Source organism: Phyllostomus hastatus, unplaced genomic scaffold (genome assembly GCF_019186645.2).
Source record: "Phyllostomus hastatus isolate PE091 unplaced genomic scaffold, TTU_PhHast_1.1 phas_contig_551, whole genome shotgun sequence".
NCBI classification, from domain to species: Eukaryota; Metazoa; Chordata; class Mammalia; order Chiroptera; family Phyllostomidae; genus Phyllostomus; species Phyllostomus hastatus.
This window is the reverse complement of record NW_025333909.1, coordinates 3,609,475-3,624,849: the sequence shown is the minus strand read 5'-3', so window position 1 is coordinate 3,624,849 and position 15,375 is coordinate 3,609,475. Positions and strand designations below refer to the sequence as shown.

General features: G+C 38.8%; 1 non-coding gene across 1 annotated transcript; it reads left to right on the top strand.

Moving 5' to 3' along the window:
* The first annotated feature begins 2,971 nt into the window (after positions 1-2,971).
* On the top strand, positions 2,972-3,078 carry LOC123824409. The gene has a single exon (XR_006786688.1). It is a non-coding gene; the product is annotated as a U6 spliceosomal RNA (small nuclear RNA).
* Positions 3,079-15,375: the final 12,297 nt, after the last annotated feature.

Here is a 15,375-nt window from a genome sequence, read left to right as displayed (position 1 = left end):
CACCTCAGAACAAAAGATACACACAGAATGAAAGTGAAAGGCTGGAAAAAAATTATCCACGCAAATGGAAATAAAAAATACCTGGGGTAACAATATTTATACCTGACTAAATAGACTTCAAAACAAAGGCCATAACAAGAGACAAAGAAGGTCATTACACAATATTAAAAGAATCCAACTAAAGGATATAACCCTGGTAAACATATATGCACCCAATGTTGGAGCACCTGAACAAAAATCTTTGTGGACATTAAAGGAGAGATTGACAGAAACAGAACAATAGTAGGGATTTTAACACCCACCAACAACAAAGAATAGATCTTCCTGACAAAAAATCAACACAGCCACAGTGACCTTAAACAACACACTGGATCAGATGGATTTAATTGATATTTACAGAACATTTTATCCCAAAGAGGCAGACTACACATTCTTCTCAAGTGCACATGGAAATTCTCAAAGATAAACCACATGTTAGGACACAAAATAAGTCTTAATAAATTCAAGAAGATTGAAATAATATCAAGCATCTACTCAGATCAAAATGGTATGAAACTAGAAATCAAATAATTAAAAAAAAATGAAAAACGTTGAAACACATGGAGGCTAAATAACATTTTATTGAAAAATGAATGGGATAACAGTGAGATCAAGGAAGAAATCAAAAGTTACTTGGAAACAAATGAAAATGAAAACACCATAACCTCAAATTTATGAAACACAACAAGAGCAGTACTAAGAGGGAGGTTCATAGCACTAAAGGACTATCTCAAAAGACAAGAAATATCTCAAATAAACAATTTTAAGGGATTTTGTGGTCAAGATGGCAGTATAGGCTGATAATTGGTCACCTCTGCACACAAGTTCTCAAAATTACAATTAAAATATAGAACAACTGTCACTGAAAACCATTAGAAATCAAGTTGAATGGACTTCTGACAACTGTAGAATTAAATAAACCACATCCATCCAGACTGTAAACCCCAGTGCAAGCACATTCAGTGAACAGCTATAGACCATGGTGAGCACCACCACCATGCTGCTGCACAGCTGATCCTCCATGGAGGGTGGAGTTTGGTGGTCAGTGGTCACAGCCAATTCTTGCAGCTGACTGGCCTGAGTAAAACTCTCCCATTGATCTGCAAACAGCAACCAAGGCTCAAATACAGATGAGGGTGTGTGTACTCAGCCCATGCAAAGGGTGGACATCGAGTATTCAGTTTGGGTGATAGGGAGGCTGTGCCACTGGATCCTACAGGACACCTACTACATTAGCCCACACTACCAAGATACAGAGTCAAAGCAGCTCTACCTAATACATAGGAACAAACACAAGGAGGCTGCCAAAATGAGGAGACAAATTTACATGGCCCAAATGAAAAAAAAGGATCAAAACCCCAGAAAAAGAGCTAAATGAAATGGAGATAAGCAATTTATCAGGTGCAAAGTTAAAACACTAGTTATAAGAATGCTCAAGGAATTTAGTGAGGACCTCAGGAGCATAAAAAAAAATCCAGTTAGAAACAAGTGGAATGCTATTTGAAATAAATAACAAATTAGAAGGAAACAACAGTAGAGTGGATGAAGCCAAGAATCAAATTAATGATTTGGAACATAAGGAAGCAAAACACATCCAATCAGAACAGCAAGAAGAAAAAAGAATCCCCCCCCCCCCAAAAAAAAATGAGGATAGTGTAAGCAGCCTCAGGAACAACTTCAAGAGGTACAGCATTCACATCATAGGGGTGCACGAAGGAGAAGTGAAAGAGCAAGAAAATGGAAAGCTATTTGAAAAATAGTGAAAGAAAACTTCCCTAGTTGATGAAGGAAATAGACGTGCAAGCTCAGGAAGCACAGAGAGTCCCAAACAAGATGGATGAAAAGAGGCCCACTCCAAGATACACCATAATTAAAATGCCAAAAGTTAAAGATAAATAGTGCTGTGTCTAATATGGCTTAGTATATTGAGCACTGTCCTGAAAACCAAAGGGTCACTGGTTCAATTCCTAGTCAGGGCACAGGCCTGGGGGTTTCAGACCAAGTCCCCAACAAGGGGTGCATTAGAGGCAACCTCACATTGATGTTTCGTTCACTCCATCCCTTCTCCTCTCTAAAATAAATAAATAAAATATTTTTAAAAGATAAAGAGAGAATCTTAAAAGCAGCAAGAGAGAAGAAGTTAATTACCTACAAGGGAGTTCCCATAAGATTGTTAGCTGATTTCTCAAAAGAAACTTTGCAGACTAGAAGGAATTGGCAAGAAATATTCAAAGTCATGAAAAGCAGGGACCTACAGCCAAGATTGCTCTACCCAGCAAAGCTATCATTTAGAATCAAAGAGTAGATAAAGAGAAAGGCAAGAAAAAACTAAAGGAATTCATTATCACCAAGCCCTTATTGTATGAAATGTCAAAGGGACTTAAGAAAAAGAAGAGGATCAAAAATATGAACAATAAAATGGCAATAAATACATATCTATCAACAACTGAATCTAAAAGACCAACTAAACATACAAGAAGAACAGAGACAGAATCATGGACATGGAGAGCATTTTGATGGTTTCCAGGTGGGAGGGCATATGGGGAAATGAGAGAAGAGGTGAGGGCATTAAGAAGTACAAATATGTAGGTAAAAAATAGGCAGGTGGATTTTAAGAATAGTATAGAAAATGGAGTAGCCAAATAACATGTATGCATGACCCATGAGCATGAACTAAAGGAGGGGATTGCTGGAGGGATTGGGGGTACCAGGTGGAGGGGAACAAAGGGGAGAAATTGGGACAATATAATAGCATAATCAATAAAATATAATAAAAAAAAAACAATTTAACATGATGCTGAAGAGAACTAGAAAAAGACCAAAAGGGAAAGCCCAGAATAAGTAGATGTAAGGAAATAATAAAGATCAGAGTGGAAATATATGACACAGAACTTAAAAAAAGAATACAAAAGGATAATACAACCAAGAGCTGGTGTTCGCTTCAGCAGCACATATACTAAAATTGGAATGATATGGAGAAGATTAGCATAGCCCCTGCACAAAGATGACACACAAATTCATGACGTGTTCCATATTTTTAAAATTAAAAAGAAACACAAACAAACTAGAGCTGGTTCTCTGAAAAGATAAACAAGTTTGACAACCTTTTAAATAGGCTCATCAATAAACAAAGTGAGAGGACCCAAATAAATAAAAGAGAAGTACCAACTGACAGCAAAGAAATATAACACATGGTAAGAAAATACTATGAACATCTACATGCCAAAAAATTGGACAATCTGGAAGAAAAAATCAATTTTTAAAAATATACACTCTTCCAAATTGAATCAGGAAGAAACAGAAAATCTTTTTAAAAATATTTTTATTGTTGTTCAATTTGATTTGTCCCTACTTCCCCCTCAATACTCTCTGCTGTCCTGCCCAAAACCCTTCTTCCACATTTAAGCCTCCCCTGTTGTCCTTGTTCATGGGTCCTTTATACATGTTCCTTGACCCTTCTCCTTCTTTCCCCTGTTATCCCTCTCCCCCTCCCCTCTGGTCACTGTCAGTTTGTTCTTTTCTTAACATTTTATTTACTTATTTTTAGAGAAAGGGGACAAGAGGGAGAAAGAGAGTGAGGGAAACATCAATGTGTGGTTGTCTCCCATGCACCCCCAACTGGGGACCCAGCCTACAACCCAGGCATGTATTCTGACTGGGAATCAAACAACCAAGCTTTTGGTTCACAAGCTGGCACTCAGTTCACTGAGCCACACCAGCCAGGGCAGTTTGTTCTTTATTTCCATGTCTCTAGTTATATTTTTCTGTCTTGTTTGTTTTGTGAACTGGGTTTCCCTTATAGGTGAGATCATATGGTATTTGTCTTTCACTGCCTGGCTTATTTCACTTAGCATAATGCTCTCCAGTTACATCCATGCTGTCACTAAGGATAGGAGTTCCTGCTTTCTCTCAGCTTTATAGTATCCCATTATGTAAATGTACCACAGTTTTTTTGATCCACCATTTACTGATGGCCTCTTAGGTTGCTTCCAACACTTAGCTATTGTAAATTTTGCTGCTATGAACATTGGGGTGCATAGTTCTTTTGAATTGATGTTTCAGGATTCTTAGGGTATGAGGCCAGCAGCGGAATTGCTGGGTCAAAAGGCAGCTCCATTTTTAACTTTTTGAGGAAATTTCATAGTTTTCCACAGTGACTGCACCAGTCTGCATTCCCACCAACAGTGCATTAGAGTTCCCTTTTCTCCACATCCTCTCCAATGTTTATTGTTTGTTGATTCGTTTATGATGGCCATTCTGACCAGTGTGAAGTAGTATCTCATTGTGGTTTTAATTTGCATCTCTCTGATAGCTAGTGATGCTGAACATCTTTTCATATGTCTCTGAGTCCTCTGTATGTCCTCCTTGGAGAAGTGTCTGTTCAGGTCTTTTGCCCATTTTTTAATTGGGTCGTTTGTTTTCCTGGTGTGGACTTATGTGAGTTTTTTATATATTTTGGATATCAAACCCTTGTCTGAGGTACCATTGGCAAATACATTTTCCAGTACTGTTGGTTGTCCTTTCATTTTAATACCGTTTTATTTAGCTGTGTAGAAGCCTTTTATTTTGATGAGATCCCATTTCTTTATTCTTTCCTTTATGTCCCTTGCTCTAGGGGACATTTTGGTGAAAATATTGCTGCATGGAATGTCTGAGATTTCCCAGCCTATGTTCTCCTCTAGGACTTTAATGGTGTCACAACCTATATTTAAGTCTTTTATCCATCTAGAATTAATTTTTGTGTATGGTGTAATTTGGTGGTCGAATTTCATTTTGCTTTTTTGCATGTAGCTGTTCAGATCTCCCAATACAATTTGTTGAAAGGCTATTTTTAATCCATTTTATGTTTCTTCCCCCTTTGTCAAATATTAATTGACCATAGAGACTTGGGTTTATTTCTGGGCTCTCTGTTCTGTTCCATTGTTCTATGTGTCTGTTCTTATGCCAATGCCAGGCTGTTTTGATTACAGTGGCCTTGTAATACACTTTGATATCAGGTATTGTGATTCCTCCTATTTTGTTCTTCTTTCTCAAAATTGCTGCAGCTATTTGGGGTCATTTGTGGTTCCATATAAATTTTTGAAATGTTTGTTCTATATCTGTGAAATATATCATTGGTACTTTAATAAGGATTGCATCCAATCTATAAATTGCTTTGGGTCATATGGACATTTTGATGATGTTAATTCTTCCAATCCATGAACATGGCCCATGCTTCCATTTGTTTGTGTCTTCTTTAATAAAATGACTGATATTTTTTAAAAAAAGAAGATACTAGCAACTACAAAAAAATGATGTGTTGTATATAAACACTGGAATATTATTCTGCAATACAAAGAATGAATATTGCCTTTTCTGACAACATAGATGGATGCAGAGTGTGTTATGCTAAGTAAAATAATTCCAGTCCTCCTTCCCTAGGCCTCTATTCATAGGGGAATGTTTATTTCCACAAGGCATTGATAAAGGTCCTCAGTCTCCATCTGATGCTCTCTGATACCATCCTGGCCTAATTAGAGCAGGTTGTGAAGGCAGAAATCTTTGTTTCTCCACACTGCCTTTACTGACAAGAATGGGTATGGGACCACAGTTATTTCCATGATGTAGAACAGTTATTATCTAAAAAGTTTCTGTCTTGCTAGGTTGCCTCTTTCCTTTTCTTTGGGCTGGATGGAGTAGGATCTGGGTGGGGGATGTTTATTGGTCTGTGCTTATTGATGTTTCTGCATTTCTGGCTTTTCTGTCACCGAGTCTGAGATATATGCAACAAGAAGAAAACTCAAAGACTCACTGCTGTATTGTTCATCAGTTTATGTAACCCTTAGATGGTCTGAATTCTTCTCTCCACAACTCAGGGACTTCTATGTATATACACATAAAATGTCCATGGACATTGGCTGTACTTAATGGGAGGGATAGAGAAATGCATCTATTCCTCCTTGATGTAGAACTTTAACCTTTTTTTTTTCTAAGAATGTGGGTTGATTTCACAGCCTGGACACTCTCCTAGGAAGCATATTTGAGTATAAATACCTAAATCTGTAATTGGAATAATTAGTAGGGGATTATTTAATACAGACTAGGAAGAACACCAGTCTCAACCTCAAAGGAAAAAGAGTTAGGTTTAAGAAAAGGAAAACTGACAGTCCTGTGGAGGCTCATTTCTTGGCTTCTGCCTACACATGGAGAAGCAGAAAATAGGCAGTTGGGAAGTTTTTAAAGGGCATTTTAACAGAGTAAATAGATTACATGTGACTATGATAAGGAAAGCCATTACTAGAAGAATGTTTCTAAATGGAAGAAATTCTCAATCCTGACTACTCATTTGTATCACTTGGGGAGATTTTTAAAATCCAATGTCCAGGCTGGACTCTACAACAATTAACTCAAAATCTCTGAGGACAAAGTCTAGGTATCAGTGTTTTTATAACTCTCTAGGTGATTCAAGTATAAAGCCAAGGTTAAAAATCACTGCTATATCCTTGATTGGTGTGGCTTAGTGGACTGAGTGCTGGTCTGTAAACCAGGAGGGTCACTTGTTTGGTTCCCAGTCAGGACACGTGCCTGGGTGTGGACCAAGTCCCTGGTTTGGGTTGCACGAGAGGCAACCACACACTGATGTTTGTCTCCCTCTCTCTCTCCCTCCTCCCGCTCCAAAAACAAATAAATAAAACCTTTAAAAATAATCACTGCTATAGAAGTTTTTCACTAGAGAAGGAATGTTCAATTAATGTGAATAAAAAACATATATTATATAAGACAGTGTGGAGGTATAATTAAAAAGAGACTGACCAGTGATTGTTAACAATTATAGCTTTATGGAAAAAGAGTTCCTAATCAAGCTCCAGTCTTTTAACCTTTGTCTATATGTGTTGTTCAGTATAGTATAATATTGTTTAATATTGTTACTAATTTACTACTTTAACCAAGAGATCTAATGAGCAGAAAAGTACACTGTGACCTATGTCTCTTTGTTTTTACTTAGCAGCTTACTTTCTTGGGTGTAGCTAAAGAATATGAAAATAATTACTGGAGGCACATTTAGTCAAAATTTAGTTAAACTGGTGAGGTATTAAAAAGAACTGATTCCAAAAGTGGGGGAAAACATTGATAAAGTCCATAGATAAAAAAAATAAACAAGTCATTGTTATTTACTCATTTATGTTCTAGTCACCATTTCTAGTTATGTTCTCTGTTCTTTCTATTCTTTGAGCTCTCTTGTACCAAGAGTGAGTTTACAATAAAGTTAGGTCTTGTGTGTTTATTGCACATCAGTGTTGGAAGGCTCTTACAGTTCATTGACTTCAATCTCCCTTGTGCACCAATGGGGAGACTGGGGTCAAGAAAAGGGGAAAGGTCTTATGCCAGCTAATGAATGATGGAAGTAAGATATTGAATAAGAATGGCCCAGGAATTCCACTGCTGGGATTACATCCTAAGAACCCTGAAACACCAATCCAAAAGAACCTATGCACCCCAATGTTCACAGAAGCACAATTTACAATAGCCAAGTGCTGGAAGCAACCTAGGAGCCCATCAGTAAATGAATGTATCAAAAAACTATGGTACATTTACACAATGGAATTCTATGCAGCAGAAAGAAAGAAGAAGCTCCTACCCTATGCAACAGCATGGATGGAACTGGAAAGCATTGTGCTAAACGAAATAAGCCAGGCAGTGAAAGACAAATACCACATGATATCACCTGTAACAGGAACCTAAACAACAAAACAAACAAACAAGCAAAATATAGCCAAAGACACTGAAATAGAGAACAGGCTGACAGTGACCAGAAGGGAGAGCAGAGGAAATTTCAGGAGAATTTCAGGGGAGAATGGGAAGGGTTTATAGGAACAAATATAAAGGACACATGGACAAAAACTAGGAGGGGGTGGGAACGGGAGGGAGGTAGGAAGGGATGGGTGGGTGGGCTGGGATGGGAGTAAAGGACAGAAAACTGTACTTGAACAATGATTAAAATAAAATAAAAAAAAAAAAGAATGCTGATCTTCACCATGCTCCTTCAAAGATACCATTGTGGATAATGAGATGATATAATCAATGTAGTTATTCTGGTTATATGGGAATGATTATTATATCATGAACTGTTAATAATTTTATACTACTATGTGATACTTAGAAACTTCTAGGAAGACTCTCTGAAGTAGCCCTCCAGGGTAGAATATGATTATATTTTAAAGAATATTATGATGCCAATGAAAACATACATGGACAAATTTCTAGAGATTCTACAGACCTCAGACATGTGTACAGTCTTCTTAGGGTCATGGAACTCTATTTAAGAGGTAGTAGTTTAGCCCTGGCTGGTGTGGCCCAATGGGTTGAGTGCTGGCCTGTGAAGCAAAGGGTTGCTGCTTGGATTTCCAGTCAGGGCACATGCCTGGGTTGTGGGCCAGGTCCCCAGTAGAGGACATGTGAGAGGAAACCACACATGATGTTTCTTTCCCTCTTTCTCCCTCCCCACCTCTCTCTCTAAAAATAAATAAAATATTTAATAAAAAGAGGTACTAGTTTAGTCCTGACCAGTATAGCTCAGTGGGTTGGGCATCCTCCCATAAAGCAAAAGGTCCCTGGTTCATTTCCTGCTCAGGGCACATGCCTGGGTTGTGGGTTGAGTCCCTGGATGGGGGGCATGCAACAGGCAACTGATCGATGCTTCTCTGGCCTGTCAATGTTTCTCTCCTTCTCTTTTTCCCTCACTTCCCTTCTCTCTGAAAAAAAAAATGAAAAAGAGGTAGTAGTTCAGAACACAAAAATTTCTAGTATATCTGTAGCCCAGATGTGAAAATAAATGTCATAAACAATTAAAAAATATGGAAGGAGAGCTTGGGTATAGCCCAGATCTCTTGGATGACAAGTCAGTGAATCCCACTTCTTGTGCTGACAAGAAAAACATTTCCTTGCTATACTCACTGAGCAAAGACACAATAGTCAAATGAGGAGGTTTGATTCTTTGAAGTAGAGGATTAAACACAGTATTTGGATGTATTTCTGTTTATTGGCTAATATAAAATATTTCCAGAGCATCAGAAACGAAACACAACTCTGTCAGTAGCTACACATGCATATCGTTCAAGATTCAACAATATCTCTGTAAATATCCAATTTGCAAGGGAAAAATAATTAAGATTTATCTACATTCAATGCAAAATGCCAAAGACCTTGTTAGTGAGGTGGGCTGGGATTTGGGGGTATAAGAGATTATATTCTCAGTATAGTAGGGTGTATGTTGAAGAGAGAATGCTCCAGTATTGACATTGTTACCTAGCCTGGTTTGAGAACTTTAGAAGAGCAAGATGCTGTCCCAGACTTATCCCTATCAAAATTCAAATGAAGGTGTACAGAGGGGAAAATAGTGAACCAAAAAACAAAAACAAAAACAACCCCTCCACCAAAAAAACCCTCATCCCCAGAAAACACTTCTACTTCCTTACAAACAAAAACAACTTTCTTTTGCTAGTTCAAACATAGACAACTCAACTATTACTTAGGCTCAGGGGTATGTTCAAAATATTTCTATGAAGTGTCTTTTGTGTTTCCACTGACTAATAACTCCCAAGCAGAAAAGGCACATAAAAGCAAAGTGCTCAAACAAAGATGCACAAACTAAAAGCAATGGAAAGAAATCTTTAAAAGCACTCTCCAGGAGTAAACACTTGAGTGTAGTATTTGCCATGGCCAAAGAACAAGTTTAAAGAAGAAATACATGCTTTACCTTACCACTACCCAATATATCTTAAAAAGCAAATAAAACTTTATTTCTCTATTCTAATTGCCCACTCCAACTTTTGAACTTCAGAAAGAAAGTTAGAACCAATATAATTCTGACTGGCTTGGAATGGCCACACAATACTCATTATTAAGGATATCGTTCCTGGCTGGCACAACTGTGGACTGAGGTAGTCCCAGAAACCTGGGGCTGATATCTTCATTGCTATAGCAAAAGTCAGTGCTAAGAAACTATTTAAGTCTGGGTATTCCATCCAAAATCTTTGCTGTCTTGGGTGGGATTCATACTAAATTTTGTAGTGATTGTGCTTATGGACACTCTGTTGGGGGATTTTGCTACATGGCTGCTGGCTTTTCTGCAGTGATGCTCCCATTGCCACTATGATAGCTGTACCATCCTAAATTAGTTGTTAAGGGGAAGCTTTGGTAGTGAGTAAAGTCCTGAACTATATAAATCAGGAGACCTAAGCCAGACTGACCTGTAGCCTGACAAGCCATGTATCTAATATGAGCTGGTTTCCTCTTCTTTAAAGGGATATAATAACCCCCAATTCAGGGATTTGTGAAGATGAAATAAGACTATGGGTGTCAAAGAATTTTTAAATTATAAAGTCTACAGCAGGCCGTGAAGAGGGAAGGCTGAATGTGTCAGTTTAGCATTATATTATTGTCATTATTACTGTGTTACAATCACCATTCTTCCCATAGAGCAGCAGTGTTAGATTTGGACTTAAACCACTGCCAGGAACATTGTGACCTAACAACCAAGGCCTGTTCAAGCTGAATCATCTGTTTGGATACTAGCTCTTACCCTACCAGAAGGTGTAGAAATGACTAATTAAAGCTAGTCATATAAGAATAAAGTGTCCCAGAAAGAAAGGAACAGAAAAGTCAAAGGCCAAGGCCTGAACCCTTGGCTGACACTATTTGCTAATACATGTGTGAGGCCAGGCTGCTTGATGCAGACCTGTTATTCAATTGCTTCAAATCCTCAGTCAAGTACAGTGCAGCCTTTCAACTTTCTCTCAGGGTGCTTTTAGCACCCTGATCAATGGGTTTCCCCAAGGACCCTTAATCAGCATTTATAGAGAGACTGCTCCCAAAGACGTATTTAATATGATTCTGAAAGCAGAGGTCTTGCTGTAGAGAGTGTTCCTTTTCCAGGGCTATAACCTTGTGATGGCTCATGTACTTAATTAACCAACAGGTATGTGTGGAGCAGGAACTAGCTGTACAGTCTTCATAAAAATAATCAAATAATAAAGAAGAATATCCTCCATGGAGCTTGTTCCTCCCTTGTATTGGGATGTATAGGTAAGAGCTGAAGCCAAAACCCTTCAGAAAGAATGAAATGGAAGAGGATGGTGGGAGAGCTGGGCTCCAATTAACATATCCATAGAAAGAAGAAGTGTAGCTCCTGTCTTCATTCTGCTCAGCTGCCCCTAAATGGATTAGGGGGTATCTTTGGGGGACTTCTGAAAGGTAGTTTGTGGAAATCAAGCCCCAATGGGAAGGTCATCTTGGCTCAGAAATGTTCTGTAAGGTTTCAAGAAAATAAACCCCACTCCTGCTCTCTGCTGGAGGTAGAGAGATATAGCACCTCAAATAAAGGGTTGAGGCCCATGAGATCCACAAGGAAATTGCTTGCCCTGCTCTATGCTGCAATGCAGGACCTCTTCAAACATGTGTAAGACATTCCAGCTGACTCAGGGAGTGTAGTGAGTTTAGAGGGACTTGGAAAAAGGCAGAAGAAACCTTACAGATCATAGAAGGTAAGAGTTACAAGGAGAGAAAAACAAAAATCAAACAAACAAAGCAAAAACAAATAAAGCCCTTTCCATTTCAGATGCAGATGGCATCATGTGCTATCTTTCAATGGAAGACTTCTTCATCAATACTTGATTGTGGAACTGGCTGCTTTTCCTGGTATTGGGATGAACTGTCTTAATCAATATCCTAAGTCTCTTTCCTGTTCTTTTTCTATGTTCCTTAGTTATCTTTTAAGGGTTATGTAGGCAGTGGAGAAAAATGACCAGTGCCCTCTAATATCCCTCCCTGTCCCTCTGCCATATCAAGAGCAGTTTCTGCTCTACTTTTCCGTTCCTGGCCCCTACTATCAGCTATGGGATCCACACTTGATTCTGGAGGTGGGTATGTGAGGTAGGCTGCCTTTCACAAATATGAACTGCTTTGGGTAAGTTAGTACTCCTGTCTGGACCTCAGTTTCCTCATCTTTACACTTGATCTTAGCCAAAAGGCTGAGAAGGGATCCTCATCTTTAAAATAGGCAAAATATACGAATAAACTTTTCTAGACTATAAAGCATTGAAAGTTATAATTGATGTATTTGCTCAAATATTGCCTGGAGAAGGCTTTTAAAGATGAAATAATTGCTCTCTGCCTACCTGTAAATAAACTTAGTCTCAAGTCTTCCCAAAATTAGTATCAGAGACTTTTAAATTGAACTGAGGAATATACGGAGGTAAAGGTCAAGTAGGATGAATGCTCCTAATGGCTCCAGCCTTTATCTTTACTCTTCATACCACAAGGGCAAAAGGAGAGAGACAGACAAATAGAAAGAGTCACGTCTAACCTTACAGCCCTTCTATTTGACCTCTTGAAAGTCAGTGTTGAAAGGAAAGTCTATTAGCTTTCCATTGGGATCAGACATTGCAGAGAATGTACATTCAGGCTGGCTGCAAGGTGGGGTGGGGAGGGGAAAGGTGTGATTGGTGTGATTGGAAAGGACATTGCCTTATTTATATCCAGACATAATGACCTTATTAGTCTCTACCATTCTTCTTTCCAAGAGAGTTGTTTTCTGGAACAGATATGCCAGAAAACCAAAATACTCCTACTTCAGAACACTGTCTTCCAGAAAATGAAGATTTCAAGATTGGGGACCCCCTAGCCTTGCTATTTACCCCTATATCACTAAGTAACTTAAAGCCAGTTATTTTCCATCTCTCACATATAAACTGGGGATCCACTTTAGGGTTTGTGTAAAGATTCAATGAAGTGATGGCTATGAAGGCATATTGCAAACTATAAAGTGCAGCATCCATATTTGTAGTAAATTGCAGCCTTCCCATCCCAGGATAACAGTCTTCTATCTCCAGTGATTTTTTTTTTTACAAATTAAGTCATGTTTAGCATTCTGGACTATATAGACTGCTCCCAAACTAAAAAGATGGTTGCTCCATTCAACTGAACACTTTTTCCTTCAAAATCTGACCCTCTGTGAGGGAGTGGGCATCAGCCCAATATTCCATTATGGACATAAAGTAGACTTTAAAACAATCTAGGATGCTTGAATCTGAGCCCTGAGGTTCTCTCTGAAATCAGTCATGGGAATAAAAATGTTCCATTATTTCATTCTGAGAAGTATGTAAAACTGATGGTGGGGATTAGAAATTGACTGTTTTTTTTCTAAACTAAGAAAGCACCTATAATCTTTGAGCTGCCCTGGAGTAAGGCCTCATTGAGGATTGTAGGTTTTTGATGCCCCCTTAGATCTCAGGAGTTTCACTGTATCTCCAAAGACCAAAGTTCTGACCCCTGAGTTTGGCCCTGGGGATCTAGAAACTCAACTTTAGGTTTGAGAAGACTAGTCACCAAGAAGAGACAAAAGAGGCAAGAGTTGAAGAGAAATAAAAATAAAAGAAACTACCATTTTAAAGATAAAAAAGACACTGAGTTGAGTTAACTTCCCACTGAAGAAGAGTAGAGACCTATATGTGGGAAGAAAGACCCTGGGAAATGGGCTCGCTCCAGAGCTGTCACAGTCAAAGAAGTTTAAGGGATGAATGGGGTATCAAGATGTCAGGCTTCTCCTAAGATGTGTGTAGGCATGTGTGCATGTCTGTGTGTGTGTGTGTTAGGGAGAGGATCAGTACAGAGGACTTAAAGGGGGAAGGGTTTGATTTTGTGCTTAAAGTGCTAGATAGATGTATCAATAAAGTACTGAGAGATCATTCTTTCAGGCCCACTTGATCAAAGATGCACAGAGTAAAATTGTTTCCCATTAATTGTCATCTCCTCCCCTCTTCTATATAATCAAGCTGAGCTAGGAACATGTTTGGTAGTCCCATGGCTGGGGAATCCAGCTTTCTAGGCTAGCTAGAATGGTTAAGCAAGAAATGCTGCATATCAGTCTTGGGAAAGTGATGAAGAATTAATTCTCTGGTGGATGGGCTAGTTTGTGCCCCATTGTAGAGTAGTGGCTGTTGAGGACACCACATCCCAGGCCTCTGCTGCTGTTGTGGTATAGAAACAAGGCAGGAGAGTCCAGGGAGAATGACTGAGCAAGGCTGCCAGGAGCCCAAGAGACCTAGGGAGGGAGCAGAGCAAGTTAGAAAACTGTTGGCACAATCTTGCTAGCTTCCTCTTCTCCCCATCCCTCAAAAATAAAGACTAACTAATATGGTTTAGACCAATGATTTAAGATGCAATAGCAGAAATACATAACCTAGCTAAAGAGATGATAGTTCTACCCTTTTCTACACTGATGAGACCATTCCTCATGAAACTGAGTCCAGTTCTAGGCTCCAAATACTTTAGAGGAACCAAAAGCACTTTTTAGAGAGGAGAGGTTATCTTCAGACTTCGTCAGGACTATCACAAGGCTCAGAAATCAGATGAGGACTATGCAGGCCAAGGAACAGAGCCAGGACCCAATGGTGGTTACTAAAGGGAGACAGAAAGTTTTTCTTTATGTTGAGTTCAAGTCCACTCATCATAGTGGCAATATATGTTGAGCAGTGGTGAGCTTACTGACACTGCAAATATGTGAGCAAGAATGACACAGAAAATTTGTGGGATGTTATAAAGGGAACTCAAGCATGGATTGGAGGACTTGGAGGTTACATTAGACTTGACTGTTTTGATAGTATTCTTGACATTCATTCACAAATATGTTTTCACATTTTTCTCAGGTACGATGTACGGAAGAGCATGTCATTGAAGGACATGGACAATATCTTAGTTGGAAAGATATGGAAATGGGTGGTGAAAGGTAGCTGGTTATTTGAAAAGTAAGAATCTACCCAGCTGCCTGCCTTATACTGCCTCACACTACTTAACACTTTGAGAATGCAACATTGTCTATGGAATAGTTGTGTTGATAGAGTTGGAAAACCTCTGAATTGGAGCCCCCAAACTTGGGCTTGAGCTTAGTTCTGCCACTGATTTGCTCTGTGACTGACTTTGAGTAAATCACTTTCGCTCTCTGTGTCTCAGTTCCTGCTAACAAACCTTGACCTGCTTACCATAAAGGGATGTTATAATATGAGTATAGTGGATATGAAGGAATGTCTAAATTGTGACCGGGGGTGGAGGAAGGAAAGAAAAACTAACACAGTCTAAGCATCTCTAATGTGTCAGATACTGTAAAAGGCACTTGTACATGCATTTCTCATTCAACCCTCATAAGAACTTATGAGGTGAATTGTGCTCTCTACATCGTACAAATAAAGAGCCTGGGGCTCAGAGAGATAAAGGGATTTACACAAGGTTCACATAGCTATTGATAAATGGAGGTAGATTTGAAATATAAGGTTCCCAGATGTCAAGACCTGTGTATTTCTC